Source organism: Myxine glutinosa, chromosome 14 (genome assembly GCF_964187855.1).
Source record: "Myxine glutinosa chromosome 14, kmMyxGlut1.1, whole genome shotgun sequence".
In the NCBI taxonomy this organism is placed as follows: domain Eukaryota; kingdom Metazoa; phylum Chordata; class Myxini; order Myxiniformes; family Myxinidae; genus Myxine; species Myxine glutinosa.
This window is the reverse complement of record NC_136274.1, coordinates 7,529,906-7,545,007: the sequence shown is the minus strand read 5'-3', so window position 1 is coordinate 7,545,007 and position 15,102 is coordinate 7,529,906. Positions and strand designations below refer to the sequence as shown.

At 43.4% G+C, this 15,102-nt stretch overlaps 1 protein-coding gene across 4 annotated transcripts in view; it reads left to right on the top strand.

The window, feature by feature from the left end:
* The window catches only part of CCDC92 (coiled-coil domain containing 92), a 67,019-nt gene that overhangs the window by 13,485 nt on the left and 38,432 nt on the right, over positions 1 to 15,102 (top strand). The gene's annotated exons all lie outside the window — the stretch shown is intronic.

The following is a 15,102-nucleotide window of genomic DNA, read 5'->3' as shown; positions in this document are numbered from 1 at the left end:
GGTGCTGGCTTGGGATCCTAGGATCCTGGGTTCGAATCCCGGTCGATCGCTTAATTAACGTCAGGGGGGTTGACTCAGCCTGTCATCCTTCCGAGGTCGGAAAATTGAGTACCAGCTTGCTGGGATGAATGATCCCAGTGTGTACCCCGGTTTAGAATAGGTACACCGTATCCCTGCTGTCAGGGAATTTGTACTGGGGGACTCACAGGACTCCAACGACCGGACACAGGTTACAAAAGGTCTAGTTTATTAAACTGTATTCACTTCATTCAATTACCAAAATGATACCGCATAATATAATGGATCAGGTTAACTCTTTTCGCTGGTCCTTCTCGTTCATCCGACACTCCCGTTCGGTCAGCGCTTCACGTAGCAAGTCCTCTCGACTCCACGTTTGCTCTAGTTTATATGGACGAACTGGACTTAATCCTCTGTCCGCTGAAACGTTAATCCTTCTTCCGCTGATGCCCCGAGGTCATGTATTGCACCAAGTCCTGGCATCAACTCGCTCCCCTCCTGCTGTGATTTCCATTTACACAGTAGGAGGGTGCTCCAGCCTGGGGCTGTGACCAGGTGGACAAGAGATTACCATGTTCGGGCACATTCCTGACACTCATTTACGAACTCGGCTTTCACAGAGGTTGCAGGTAAAATGTATCTGCTTCGTTACCAGTCTTAATCAATAAGTTACCAGTGCCAATCAATAAGTTACACTGAATTACACTTCCACAATTCCCTCATCTTTTTGTTTTTGTTTATATTAACCATTAATCTAAACATCAATATAAGTAAACAATCAATCACTACAAGTAAACATCATTACAAGTATAAGTAAATAATCATAACTTTGGTAATCAAATTCTCTTAGGCATACACCGTCATCCTGCAAGAATCACAAAACATTTCGTTGGTCATTGACTCCTTCCATATTGTTCAATCTATTGCATTTGCATCACAAATATATTTTCAAAACAACACTTCACCATCACCAAGATACAACAATTTCACTTCATTTTCAAGTTTTGTAAAGCATCTGCACCATCTGGCAAAAACGTTTGCCTCCACACAAATGTTGACTTTGTTTGAAAGGAAGGGCTGATCACTTGTGTTTGAATCCAGGTATGAAACATTTTCTCCTAATGTCTTCATAGCTCCTGCACTACTTCGTGTAGGATTTCGCTGTTGTGGTAACATTGCGGAGTCATAGACTGACCCTGCTCTCCTTGTAGCATTCTTGCCACTTTTTGCTGTAAACCATAGTAATTCCTGAACACGGCCTTCACCCAGTTGTAGTCGACTTGCCTCCACCCTCATTGTGAGTGGGCAGCAAGTATTGGTGTGACGTTGATTGGCCAGCAAGATGTGGAACAGGGATGCCGGATGCATCCACACTGATGTTGGGACCATGGTGTTCAGGTCATTCATGGTCCTTACCAGGAGCAACCAGCAGAATCGTGCACAGCTGTTGTGACAAGGGCACAGCCGTTTTTTGCAGCTCCATGCTGGTTCCCCGGACGTTGGTGAAGTAATAACATATGTCCCCGCATTTCACAGAGGTTGCAGGTAAAATGTCGTTGTCCTGCAACTTCTGATGTGATGAATGTTCGAAGCCTTCGAACAAGAGTAAGTGATCGCCTTTCTTTCATATGTTGCAGTGTGATCCAGGCAAATGGTCACATTAATTTCCTTGGTGAAGGTAAGCATTCATCTCCAAGTTACACGGGAGAATGTCTTCATCATTCTTTGAGAAAGAGGGTGTATGCCACGATTAACTTCATTTTTTAGCCACAAATTTTCTTTCTCGAACTTCTTCCCAATTCCGTTTAGCAATCCCTCCAAAATGTGATCTCGTCTTATCCTTATGCTCAGTCACATCTGAATCTGCTTTCCGCACACACTGAATCAGATAGGGTACATCTTACCATGAAATCAGCATAATCATGTATGTCTTCCGACAGTTTCACATTCAACAATTTGTTGTTTTTCCTTAACACAAAAAGTTATATTCATTTATATGCGTCACACAAATAATATTCAATCAGGTATGTATTTTATTACTAAACTAAGAATAGCATTGTATATGATTACAATCACAAACGGGAATACCTAATTCCCAACAACAATTTTCCCAAACCAACAAATTAAGCATAATGTATTATTACCATAATTCCTCTCCACTTTTTCTTTTCCCTCTTTTTTCCTAACAATGTGTCACTCGTGGCGATATGAGTTCATTGATATTGTAATTGACACAACTCATAACATTGTCGTTATGCCATTATCTTAATTCTACTGTTTATGTCGCCATAAAAGTCTTCCTTTTCTGGTTCCACATTTCTTTCCTCATTTGTCACTTCATGCGTTATCATCGTGTTGTTGGTTACCTTATTCAAACACACCGTCACTAAGGCTTTCAAGCAAGCCACCACTAAAACAATTGCCAATATAACTACTAAACCAACAAACAAGTCTGCTACTCCTTGTATATATTCATATCTGTGACATAGTTATATGTCGATGACATTTAACATTATATACCAAACTAACAAGCTTCCTAAAAGGTAAATAAAGAAAATCCCTTAATATGTAACATAATCAGATTATTTGTCTTACCCTGATCCCCCTATCTCCCGGGGTTGAACTCAATCCCCTGATCATGAGTGTAGTTGTGATACATTTTTCACTCATGTTGTATTAATATCAGCAGGTAATTGTATGTCATGTAGGCAAATAAATGTCACTATCCCAAGTAGGAATACATGTTGAAAATGTAATGTTTATCAATGCAAGGGGTGTTAAAATGTAATTCAAATGACTGTAAATCACGACTATCATTTATCTACCACTGAATGTTCTGCTGGGCTGCTAGGTGCAGCCTCATTTTCTGTGGGATCGTCCACCTTAGCCCCATGTGCTTGTTTGCACTGAGGGGCATGAATCCAACTTTCTATTTTGGGTCCATATTTTTTCTATTCTTATCAATCTCCTATGGTTTATCATTTCGTTCCAAGATACCGCAACCAAAGGTTTTAACCAAAGCTCTACCAAACTATTTCCAATTTGAACAAAAAATGCCAGTGAAACAATGATTCGAAGAATTAACTTCAAGGGTTCAATAAATTTATTCTATAGCCAGATCTAATTTTCCCATCCAATAGTTTGCCTTGCCACATGTCATATTATAACACCTTAATAAACCTTCGAAAAATGTTTCCCATCTCAACAAATTTCCTTTTTTTTTTCAAATAGCCATGTGTAACTTACGTATTTAACTACAATTTCCTCTCAATTTGTTTGGCCTAACTGGCCGCAAAAGTGGCTGCCAGCATGCAGTACCGTTTTTTATCTACCAAGGAAGTGTTCGTCCACACAAGACCTCTACCAAAATGTTGTTTGTAAAAAACAAATCTGGGATTTCTGATTACATGGATGCACACTCTCAGGACATTTTCAGGCTGCTGTTACCAATCCACTATGATGACTTAATTCCTTTACCCACAATCAAATAATTAGTACAAATTGAGGATATTATCCCTATCACATTCTTTTATAGATTCATTATGTTGGATCTAATTTTTTTCCAATAATTTTCCACTGCTGTAAGGAAGAACAATAGCTCTCATAAGTCTTAGTAATATCGTACTTAATTTGCCCAGCAGAGAATAATTTATTTACTATCCTTTCTCATCTGTTAACCAGTGACTTTGTTTAAACTCCAGAACTGAAAACCCACAATAGTTCAAACCAGCAAAATTTTCTTTACTATTTTCCCATATCATCTATGCCTAAAACACATCCATACATACAGCACAATTTATATGCTGATAAAATTCAAGTTTATATATATAAAATCCATGAGCAGAGTATTCTGGGAAGTCAGTGTAAGACCTCTCCCAAATTTGGATGATTTTGTACTTCCTCATTTCCTTTTATGAAGCTCATATCCATAAATAGATGTTATTCTCATATACATTCTATCAAAAATGGAATCCCAAAATTACTCACAATTTTACTATTAATTAATGGCTGCTCATAACCCAGCACATCAAATTTTTATATTCCATTTCCCTTGACAAAAGAGATAATGTTCATAATCAAATTATATTTCTATTTTATTTTACGGATTCTCTGGATATTCAATCCCATCCACATATCCCAATCCCATCCACATATAACTATCCATTTCCAGACAGGCACACTGTCGGTGTCAACAATCTTGTAAGATTGATACACAAAAACACACACACACATGCATTATGCATATTTGTTTGCGTTGGAACCATTATTTACAGATCAGATGGGTGTCAATTTTATTTCAATTTCATAAATTTGTCAATCAAATTCAAAATGCTTATAGACAAATAAACCAAAAGTCCATTCTTAGAAAACCCTTATGATGTCAAATTGAAATTACCCTTTCTGCCTTCACAATAATCTATCCAAATTTTGACTACACACCCATTTGCATGTCAGTCGACCATTGACCTATCAATTGTGCGGAACAATAGTCCGAAATTCCCACCTGATCATCATGTGACTCTTGTTACTTGGTTTGCCAACAATTGCAACGCAATTGTTCCAAACTTTGTAAATTTAAAATTGCTGTGCCCAAAATAGAAGATCCAATTTTGGCATTTGATCAATTAATTATTAATTTGTTAACAAGCAAAAAGAAAAATGAATCATTCTTGCTCTGAAAACTTTTCAGACACAAGAATCATTGACAGTTGTTCATGTTTGTCCAGTAATCGAATCTGTTGAGGCCAATCATCATTTGGGATTTGCAGCAATGAAGGCCTAATCATTGTCTGAGGTACCGGTAAGCACTGGTACCCTTGATCTTGGTTTGCCCCATGACCTTGTCTTCCTGTTGACATACGGACATCTTCTTCTCCAATGTCCCATCTTTCCACACTCGAAACACCGGTTTCTGTCGTTGTCTGATCTGTGCGCCTGTGCACTTGTATTGCTGGGCTGCATCTCTACATCCCTGAGTTGCCACTGCAATCTCTCGTTATCTCCTGAAACACGAAAAAATTCTCTGTACCGTCCTTTTTGGGGAGACAACTGGAAATCAGATGGGACAACTGTGACTTTCATTCCTAATTTCGAGGGCAGTTGTGCATTTGTCTCCTCCACTGTATCCTGTATCCTTTTTATTTTAAGTTCTAGTTCCGTTATCCGTTCTTGCTGTTCCCGTTGTCTGGATTCACCATCCCAAAGATGGAATGCAAGCCAGTCTACCGTTAGATTCTGTCTCTTCCTGGCTTTCAATCTTTGTTCCAATCTTTCCAATCGACTTCGCTCAAATGTACCATCTCTTGGAAACTCCTCATCATGTCCCTTTGTCCACAAATACCAATTCTCGACCTGCCTTATAGCTTCGGCACCATAACGGTCGTACATATGATGTGTACAAGTACCTTTTTGTGGAATCTCTGGTTGTACTTGTGTGTTCTTGCAGGCTCCATTTCCCATTCTGCCTTTTATCAAAGTAGCGTTGGATGTGTTGTAGCTTGTTCCAGGTTCCTCTAAAGCTTCACTCGTACCTCCAGGAAGGATCTCTCCACCTGTTCGCACGGTGATTTCCAGAGAATCTCCCTCAGCTGTGGCTTTTGCACAATCCAATCTCACAGATCAGTATTTGCAGATGAGCCGGAGGGTCAGTATGAAGTGGGTGAATCCTCAGGTGTCCGCTCTGTTTGACGGGGAAATCACACAATGGTAACCGCACATATATATCTGTATATAAACTCACCACCTTGCTCAATTTTCCCAGGTTGTCTCCACATTGATAATATCTCGCAAAGATATCAAAGCTTCTTTCTTGAGACCGCATTTTCATCAATCAAACGATCAATATATTCAATTCAATTTATTCAGTTCAATTTATGCAATTAAATTCAATCAATTAGATTCAATCAATTAACAATTCAATCAATTATTCAATTTCAATTAATTCATCAATATTCATCAATAAATCAAATTAATCATTTTGAATGACTCCTTGCATAAGCCCTTTCCCCAATGATGTCAGGACAGGTCCATCCATTGACTGAGATCGACTCATCGGTCGTCACCTCTGGTTCGTACCTCATGTCAATTGATGAATCACCGTCCTGTCCTAGGGTCATATCTGACATATTTCCCCATTTTGCCTGGTCTCCACAAATTTTCTTTGCAACCACTAAAGGCAACTCATCCTTCATTCGTGAGACAGCCAAAATGGATGGCAGATATTAAAGTTCATTGGGAAAAATATCTCATCATTTTTCTTTTAATAGTATCCAAAATCTCTTGGCAATATAAATTTCGTAAAACTCCTGAAATAAGACTGTAAAATTTCTTCAATCATGCTAAATTTTGAAACTCCATCGCTTGTAATACCCAATTTATCCCATAGGGCTTGAAAGTTCTTTCCCAAGTTCATGCAGCATTCTGCATTTGAACCCTATGATATCATTCATAATAATCATCATGATTTTATAGTCATGGTCCTATCATAATCATCTATTTAAAACGAACATTTCCTTTATCACCACAGCTATGTGGTATAATCAACAATAGAATAAAACTGTACATAGCAACAGGCTACCTCATGGCCACTTAGTATACCTATTGACAATAAGTCATAACAATATCGAATAATCACTGAACAATTCAAAAATCGCTTCCCCTGCTCCAGCCGCAGCATCCGTGATATTTGTTTGCTCATTCACTATTCCCGATTCGTCATCAAGGATCTCCATCATCACACAGCATACTTAATTCCGCATTCTAATGAGAATTCAACAGGATTTTACGACTCAAAGGAAAAGAACGAGCAGACCTTTTGCAGGATGATCGTTACAAAAATCGTTACATATATTAAAGTATTTATGATGTCGACAAATCATATCTTGATTCTTACAAGATTTTGGTTCTTTGAATAAATCACAGCACCGGGAGAACCAGCTCCAAAAATGGATCTTTGTGTTTATTCAGCACCCTAGTAATTGGTTCTTTGTGTACTAATTACACAGCACCCAGGCCCCGCTCATATGGATCTTTGTGCAGCGCTACACAGCACCTGAGCAAAAGGGGTTTCATCTACATTTTCCCTATCTGGTGTACCATCCGTGATATTTGTCTGCTCATTCACTATTCCTGATTCGTCATCAAGGATCTCCATCATCACACAGCGTACTTAATTCCGCTTTTTAATGAGAATTCAACAGGAATTTACGACTCAAAGGAAAAGAACGAGCAGACCTTTTGCAGGACGATAACTGGAATTAGTCGTGAAAATATATCCAAATACACAAAAATACACACCCACACAAATAAACAACATTTATTCCGTTTAACAGAACAAACATTTCCTCTATCATGACATGCATGTCTTCAAAATTATATGCCCAAGAGAAAAAGTAAAATTAATTAAAACTGCGGGCAGTGATGATCCGGGGACCATACCGCTCCATCCTGATTGGACGAGTGCGTGCTAGAGTCGTTAACAACGACAGTCCAGATCCGATTGTTCAAAATTTCAACTCAATCGATCGAAAAATGAACGCAGGGATGCATTTTAAAGGTGCAGTGGCACTAACTGAGTTGCCACGAATATGGCCACGAAATTGCCAATATGGCCATCACAAAATATTTTCCTTAATCAATTGGCTCATAGCATAACCAATCTGCAAGTATTTCATCCGAAGATGTATCTCTCAGGAATTTTAATTAAATAAGTCATTTATAAATCAACGAGTTAATTTATTAAATGATTAATCAATAAATCAATATTTTCCTTGACAGCCACATCACTTGGTCAGTGTCATGTCCAAATATCAGCTTCCTTACTCAAAAGGTGCCTGAGTTAATGTAATGTAATTACTGTAATAAGATTACTGCAATTACTGTAATGATTACTGTAATTACTGTAATTACCGGAACTGTAATTACTGTAATTACCTCAGGTAATTACTGTAATGTAATTACTGTAATGTAATAAGAAATGTAATTAATTAAATAAGTACGGGTTCCAACAACAAGTTCCAACAACAAGTTCCAACAGCAAGTTCCAACAACAAGTTCCAACAAGTTCCAACAGCAAGTTCCAACAGCAAGTTCCAACAAGTTCCAACAACAAGTTCCAACAGCAAGTTCCAACAACAAGTTCCAACAACAAGTTCCAACAACAAGTTCCAACAGCAAGTTCCAACAGCAAGTTCCAACAACAAGTTCCAACAAGTTCCAACAAGTGCCAACAGCAAGTTCCAACAACAAGTTCCAACAACAAGTTCCAACAAGTTCCAACAGCAAGTTCCAACAACAAGTTCCAACAAGTTCCAACAGCAAGTTCCAACAGCAAGTTCCAACAACAAGTTCCAACAACAAGTTCCAACAAGTTCCAACAAGTGCCAACAGCAAGTTCCAACAACAAGTTCCAACAACAAGTTCCAACAGCAAGTTCCAACAACAAGTTCCAACAACAAGTTCCAACAGCAAGTTCCAACAGCAAGTTCCAACAACAAGTTCCAACAACAAGTTCCAACAAGTTCCAACAGCAAGTTCCAACAGCAAGTTCCAACAACAAGTTCCAACAACAAGTTCCAACAAGTTCCAACAAGTTCCAACAAGTGCCAACAGCAAGTTCCAACAACAAGTTCCAACAACAAGTTCCAACAAGTGCCAACAGCAAGTTCCAACAACAAGTTCCAACAACAAGTTCCAACAAGTTCCAACAACAAGTTCCAACAGCAAGTTCCAACAACAAGTTCCAACAACAAGTTCCAACAACAAGTTCCAACAGCAAGTTCCAACAGCAAGTTCCAACAGCAAGTTCCAACAACAAGTTCCAACAACAAGTTCCAACAAGTTCCAATAAGTGCCAACAGCAAGTTCCAACAGCAAGTTCCAACAACAAGTTCCAACAAGTTCCAACAAGTGCCAACAGCAAGTTCCAACAACAAGTTCCAACAACAAGTTCCAACAACAAGTTCCAACAGCAAGTTATTATCACATTGCAATGACCTCTAAACATTCCGAAACCAATATCCCATGTTTTATCACCCTTTGCATTGTTGAAAGCAATTAATTCCATAACTTAATATTACCTCAATTTATATATACTAGGGCGTGCCCGCACGTACGTGCTCGCCCGTACGTGCTTGCAAAAACATGCGTGCAAACAACAACAACAAAACTTTGAAACCACGTGGCAGTAACGACCACAGAACCACCCTCCTATTTGCATGGAATGGTTTGGTCCATTCGCAAAGCCAAAACGAACGACCACAGAACCACCCTCCTATTTGCATGGAATGGTTTGGTCCATTCGCAAAGCCAAAACGAACGACCACAGAACCACCCTCCTATTTGCATGGAATGGTTTGGTCCATTCGCAAAGCCAAAACGAACGACCACAGAACCACCCTCCTATTTGCATGGAATGGTTTGGTCCATTCGCAAAGCCAAAACGAACGACTTGCGAGTACGGTGACCATACCTTGGGACCCCCTTGTCCGATTAATTTCAAACCTTGACAAATTTTCCATTCCTTCCCTTCCTGATCTTTCGATGTAGGGCTGGGTTCTTTTTTTTTTTAGGATCATGTTGCATCGAGCATTATTTTCCAAAACAGTGTGAACATTAACCCACACCAAAACCTCTGACATCCCACCATTAACACCTATTGTAAGCGTGCCGAATCAGTAAGCATCACCCCTTCTATGAGCCTCGACCAGAGGGTGGTTGTTACTCACAAACACCATTTCCTGTAATTATCTCTCACTAGGGCATGCCCGTACTATATATATATCTAAAATTATATCCCCCGCCGAGCAAGTCGCTGGCTCCAAGTCGAGTGCTTTGAACAAAAAAAGAAGTACTCTAAACGGTGGTTTTTTATTCAACCGTGAAGCATGTCTCAAAGGCTTCTTGATGGACCTGGACAAAATTTGATGCAATTTTTTTTTTCTCAATCGCCATCTTTCATCATAATTCTGGACCGGCATGAGGGGGGGTTGTCTGTCATGAATTTATAGGCATGGCGGGAAAACTGAAAAAAATTATTTATTTAAAACGGGTGTACACGATTGTACACGTGTACGGACGGACCTTACCGAACCGGCAAACAAGTCGCTTCATGCACATCAGTGGTGCGTTTCTTCGTGGCGCGTGTCAGAAGAATTACACAGCGCAGGAAAAATACGTATTTACAGAAATCGTTAAAAAAAACTCGGATAATCGCTAAAATCGTTGTGGCCGGTGTACCATATTGGAAATATATATATATATAAATATAATTCCGTTTCCCGGTTCCCTGTCGCTCGCCGAGCGCCGATCAAGTCAAGTGCTTCGAACAAGTGCAAAAAAAAAAGTAGTACTTTATCCGTGTGCGGGTGGGTAAACGAGTGTACCGGCCTTACACGTCCTGGAAGCAAGCGGTCGCAAGGTGCACACTTGCTCCGTCTGCTTCCAGGTCACAGCAAGGCCCTTTAATAACCAGCGCAAAAATACGTATTTACAGAAATCATTTAGAAAAAAAACCGAATAAATTGCTACAGTCGTTTATCGAAATCCCATTCGTGATGGCTCACGCCACCTATATCGCGGCATCGGTGCGCAAAGAAGCCCCAGACCACCTGCTCCCCCATGTATGTACCCATAACTTCCAAGTTCGTAAATCATATTGGACCAAACAAGACACACTCACCTTTTAAAGAAGACTTGTTTGTGTGTACAATTGATGTCAGCGGTGCCTCCAAGATTGTCAGGGAATTTGTACTGGGGGACTCACAGGACTCCAACGACCGGACACAGGTTACAAAAGGTCTAGTTTATTAAACTGTATTCACTTCATTCAATTACCAAAATGATACCGCATAATATAATGGATCAGGTTAACTCTTTTCGCTGGTCCTTCTCGTTCATCCGACACTCCCGTTCGGTCAGCGCTTCACGTAGCAAGTCCTCTCGACTCCACGTTTGCTCTAGTTTATATGGACGAACTGGACTTAATCCTCTGTCCGCTGAAACGTTAATCCTTCTTCCGCTGATGCCCCGAGGTCATGTATTGCACCAAGTCCTGGCATCAACTCGCTCCCCTCCTGCTGTGATTTCCATTTACACAGTAGGAGGGTGCTCCAGCCTGGGGCTGTGACCAGGTGGACAAGAGATTACCATGTTCGGGCACATTCCTGACACTCATTTACGAACTCGGCTTTCACAGAGGTTGCAGGTAAAATGTATCTGCTTCGTTACCAGTCTTAATCAATAAGTTACCAGTGCCAATCAATAAGTTACACTGAATTACACTTCCACACTGCGCATCGTAAGAGGCGACCAAGGGTTGGCGTCAGGAAGGGCATCCGGCCATAAAAACATTGCCTCAAACAGGGAACCATGATTGTCATGGGGCCCACGAGGCTAACCCCCGCTCTCGCGGGGAAAATGGCCTTAAAACGAACATTCATATAATACACAACCGGGGTCTGCCTGGCGGGCACGTAAGACATCGGCCATTATAAAGCTCGCAGTGTTAAGTGTGGAAAATTTCTGAGGGATTCTCTAGACTGAATGGCACAGTGGGCTGTCACCACGTAAGTGATGGAGGTCCTTGGTTCGAGCCCCGGGTTGAGTCAGAAGTCCCCTTTCTCGCTCCCCATCGAACCCTTTCTTGCTCCCCATCCGTCCCATTCTCCCTCCCCATCCGTACCCTTTCTCTCTCCCCACCCCCCTCCTATCTCTCCCCACTGGGGTACATCAAACGCCACGTTTTTGAAAAATATTTTCACATTGATCTTTTAATAATTTTTTTGTTACACTAGCCCTATATGGCATTTCTGACGACTATTTAGGGTTTTCCATTTTGGTTAGACCCCCCTACCAGAATTAGTAAAAATCGAGTACCCCCGCTAATGGGTTGTTTTGGGTAACTCTAAGATTTTTCGAATTATATAAAAGTAAGAACACTTTCTTATAGTAATTCAGTATCACCAATTCCAAAAATGGCCTCTAAAAGGTGGTGGGAATAAAAGTGGAAAAAAAACTAGTTAAATTTTTTAAAATTGGGTAATCGACGAAGCAAAAAAAAAAAAACATTTCAATTTTTATGATTATTCTGTCTTCGACACACAACAAATGTTTGTTATTTTCTGTTTAAAACAGAATAAAATAGTTAGTGTGGCTTGTGCTGCTGACTTCCTCAAACGGTCCGGTTCATGGGCCCTGGTCGTGCTCAACTTGTATAATGTTGTGAAATTGCTGCTCAGACCGTGCTACCGACAGGAAGTCTGAGCTCAGCTGGATGCCCGATGCCGTGCATGACGTCGATTGCCTGAATCTTCGTCACTAACACACGATACACGGAGGAGGAGGTCGGCCAGTCGCTAACACAACTGGAGAAATGGCGGGTCGAGCTGGAGCAGCTCGAACAAAAACCACGAGTCAGGTCCCGTCGAGTCCGCCAGAGTCGTCGACAGCGTGACCAATGTCGGGAACAGCAACAACAATTCTTTGCAAAACGTTGACCAAATAGATGAAACGGAACACCTGGAGAAGTGTAACAGGATTCAAACGGTACAACAAAGTGCTTCCATTTCCCGCACGGATGAGGGTGATGATGTAAATAAAGCTGACAGTGAGCCGGTGAATGATACGTCATCGATCCGACCACATGAAGGTGACCAAACTATGGTCCAACATAATTATGCCCATTTAGCAAATGAGGGTTTATACACAAATCCACAGGAGTGTGGAAACGATGATTTAACTCCATTTGAGGAAAGTCGTAGTCAGTCTGCCGATGGTTCCCAAACCCAACACCTTGGGGACCCCCAGACCCTGGCATACTTGTTCATAAAACAGGAATGGCTGAGGGTATTGACCCAGACCCCTTTGGGGCAATGTCTGAGGGTATTGACCCAGACCCCTTTGGGGCAATGTCTGACTTATCGGAATCGGAGGAGGAGGTGGATGTGACTGTTGTATCACAATCAATGGTAGATCAGCCCCAAGTCCCTCCGTGCCTAGTTCTCTCGTTTCTCAATGAAACGAACAGACAACGGAATGTTGTCATTTTTGATCATTTCCCCGACTTGGCTTCCTTTATTCAGGCTGCAAAACTGGTCCTAAAAAAAATCTGAGGAACTGAACCTCACAAAATCACAGTTTCATCGACTAAAGAAAGTTATAGCAAAGGAAAAGTCTGAGTATTCTCAGGGTCAGACAAAATTCACGAACAAATAATGAAGACACCCACTCTTGCAACGCTTTTTTTTTCTTTGCTTTTTTGTATACATATTCAAGGCTCGTGAAAGAGCTAAAATTTATCACACAAACAAATCAAACAGACAAACAAACAAAGTATATAAAAAGGGGAGCGGTAGACAAGATGGGGAGAGAAGGGGAAGCACATAAACACAACATTTGAGAATCCTTCATTTATTGACAGGCTGTGGATGGCGTCGAACACTGAGCGCTGCCAGCCAGCGGGCACGATGGGGTGAGGCCGGCCGAGGGAGACGTCGCACAGGAGGGCCGCGCCCACGGCGTCGAACGGCACCTCGGTGAGGCGGAGGCCCGTGATGGCGGTCCGCAAGGCCTGGACGCCGGGGTCGGCGGTCTGGTCCTCCGCCATCCGGGCATAGTCGATCCAGAGGTGGACCGCGTGCGCGACGGACCAGGAAAGGCAATCCGCCACCGGGTGGTCTTTATCCGCCACGTGACGGATGTCCGTCGTATACTCGGACACGGCAGAGAGGTGACGCTGCTGCGGTGCCGACCATGGCTCGGCGACCTTGGCCATCGCGAACACAAGGGGCTTGTGGTCGACGAAAGCCGTGAACGGGCGGCCCTCCAGCAGATGGCGGAAGTGTCGGACCGCCAGGTGGAGCCCGAGCAGCTCGCGGTCGAAGGTGCTGTAGCGGCGTTCGTGCGGGCGAAGCTGCTGGCTAAAAAACGCCAGCGGTTGCCAAGCACCACCACCCAATGCTCGTGCACCGCGCCCACCGCATAGTCCGACGCGTCGGTGGTGAGGGCGATCGGCGTATCGGGCGCCGGGTGCGCCAGCATGGTGGCGTTGGCCAGGGCCAGCTTTGCGCCCGCGAACGCCGCGGCCATCGGCTCCGACCAGGCGATGTCACCTTTGCCCGGCTTGCCCCAGAGGGCCTCGTGCAGGGGGCGGAGGAGCTGGGCGACGTGGGGCACGAAGCGGTGGTAAAAATTTACCATGCCCAGGAACTCCTGGAGCCCCTTGATCGTGCGGGGTCACGGGAAATCCCTGACCGCCTCCACCTTGGCCGTTAAAGGGACGGCCCCGTGCCTGGTGATGCGGTGCCCCAAGAAGTCGATGGTGGCGACGCCGAAACGGCACTTTGCGGGGTTGATGATTAGGCCATGCTGGCCCAGGCGTTCGAAAAGCGTGCGGAGGTGGAGCAGGTGCTCCTCCCCAGATGCGCTCGCGACTAGGATGTCGTCCAGGTAGACAAAGAGGAAAGGTAAGTCGCGCAAGACGCTGTCCATAAGCCGTTGGAACGCCTGGGCCGCATTCTTCAACCCAAAAGGCATTCGCAGGAACTCGAAGAGGCCAAAAGGGGTGATGACGGCCGTCTTCGGGACATCGCCGGTTGTACGGGGACCTGGTGGTAGCCCCGGATGAGGTCCACCTTGGAAAACACGGTCGTGTTTGCCAACCGGGCGGAAAAGTCCTGGATATGCGGGACCGGGTAGCGGTCGTGGGTGGTGGCATCATTGAGCCGGCGGTAGTCCCCGCACGGCCGTCATCCCCCGCCGGGCTTCGGCACAATGTGCAGAGGAGAAGCCCAAGTGCTGTTGGAGCGCCGTACGATCCCCAGCCGCTCCAGCGTGGCGAACTCCGCTTTCGCCATGGCGAGCTTCGTGGGTTCGAGTCGGCGTGCCCGGGCGTAGACCGGCGGCCCGACCGTGGGTATATGGTGCTCCACCCCGTGTTTAACGGCCACCGCTGAGAAGGTGGGCCGCGTGAGGGCCGGGAAACTGGCTAGGAGGTGGGTAAAGTCGTCCGCTGCCGGAAGCGTGCAAACTAAACTCGCCGGGACGAAACCTTCCAGCAAGCCGCTTGGCAAGCCGCTCGGTGAGCCG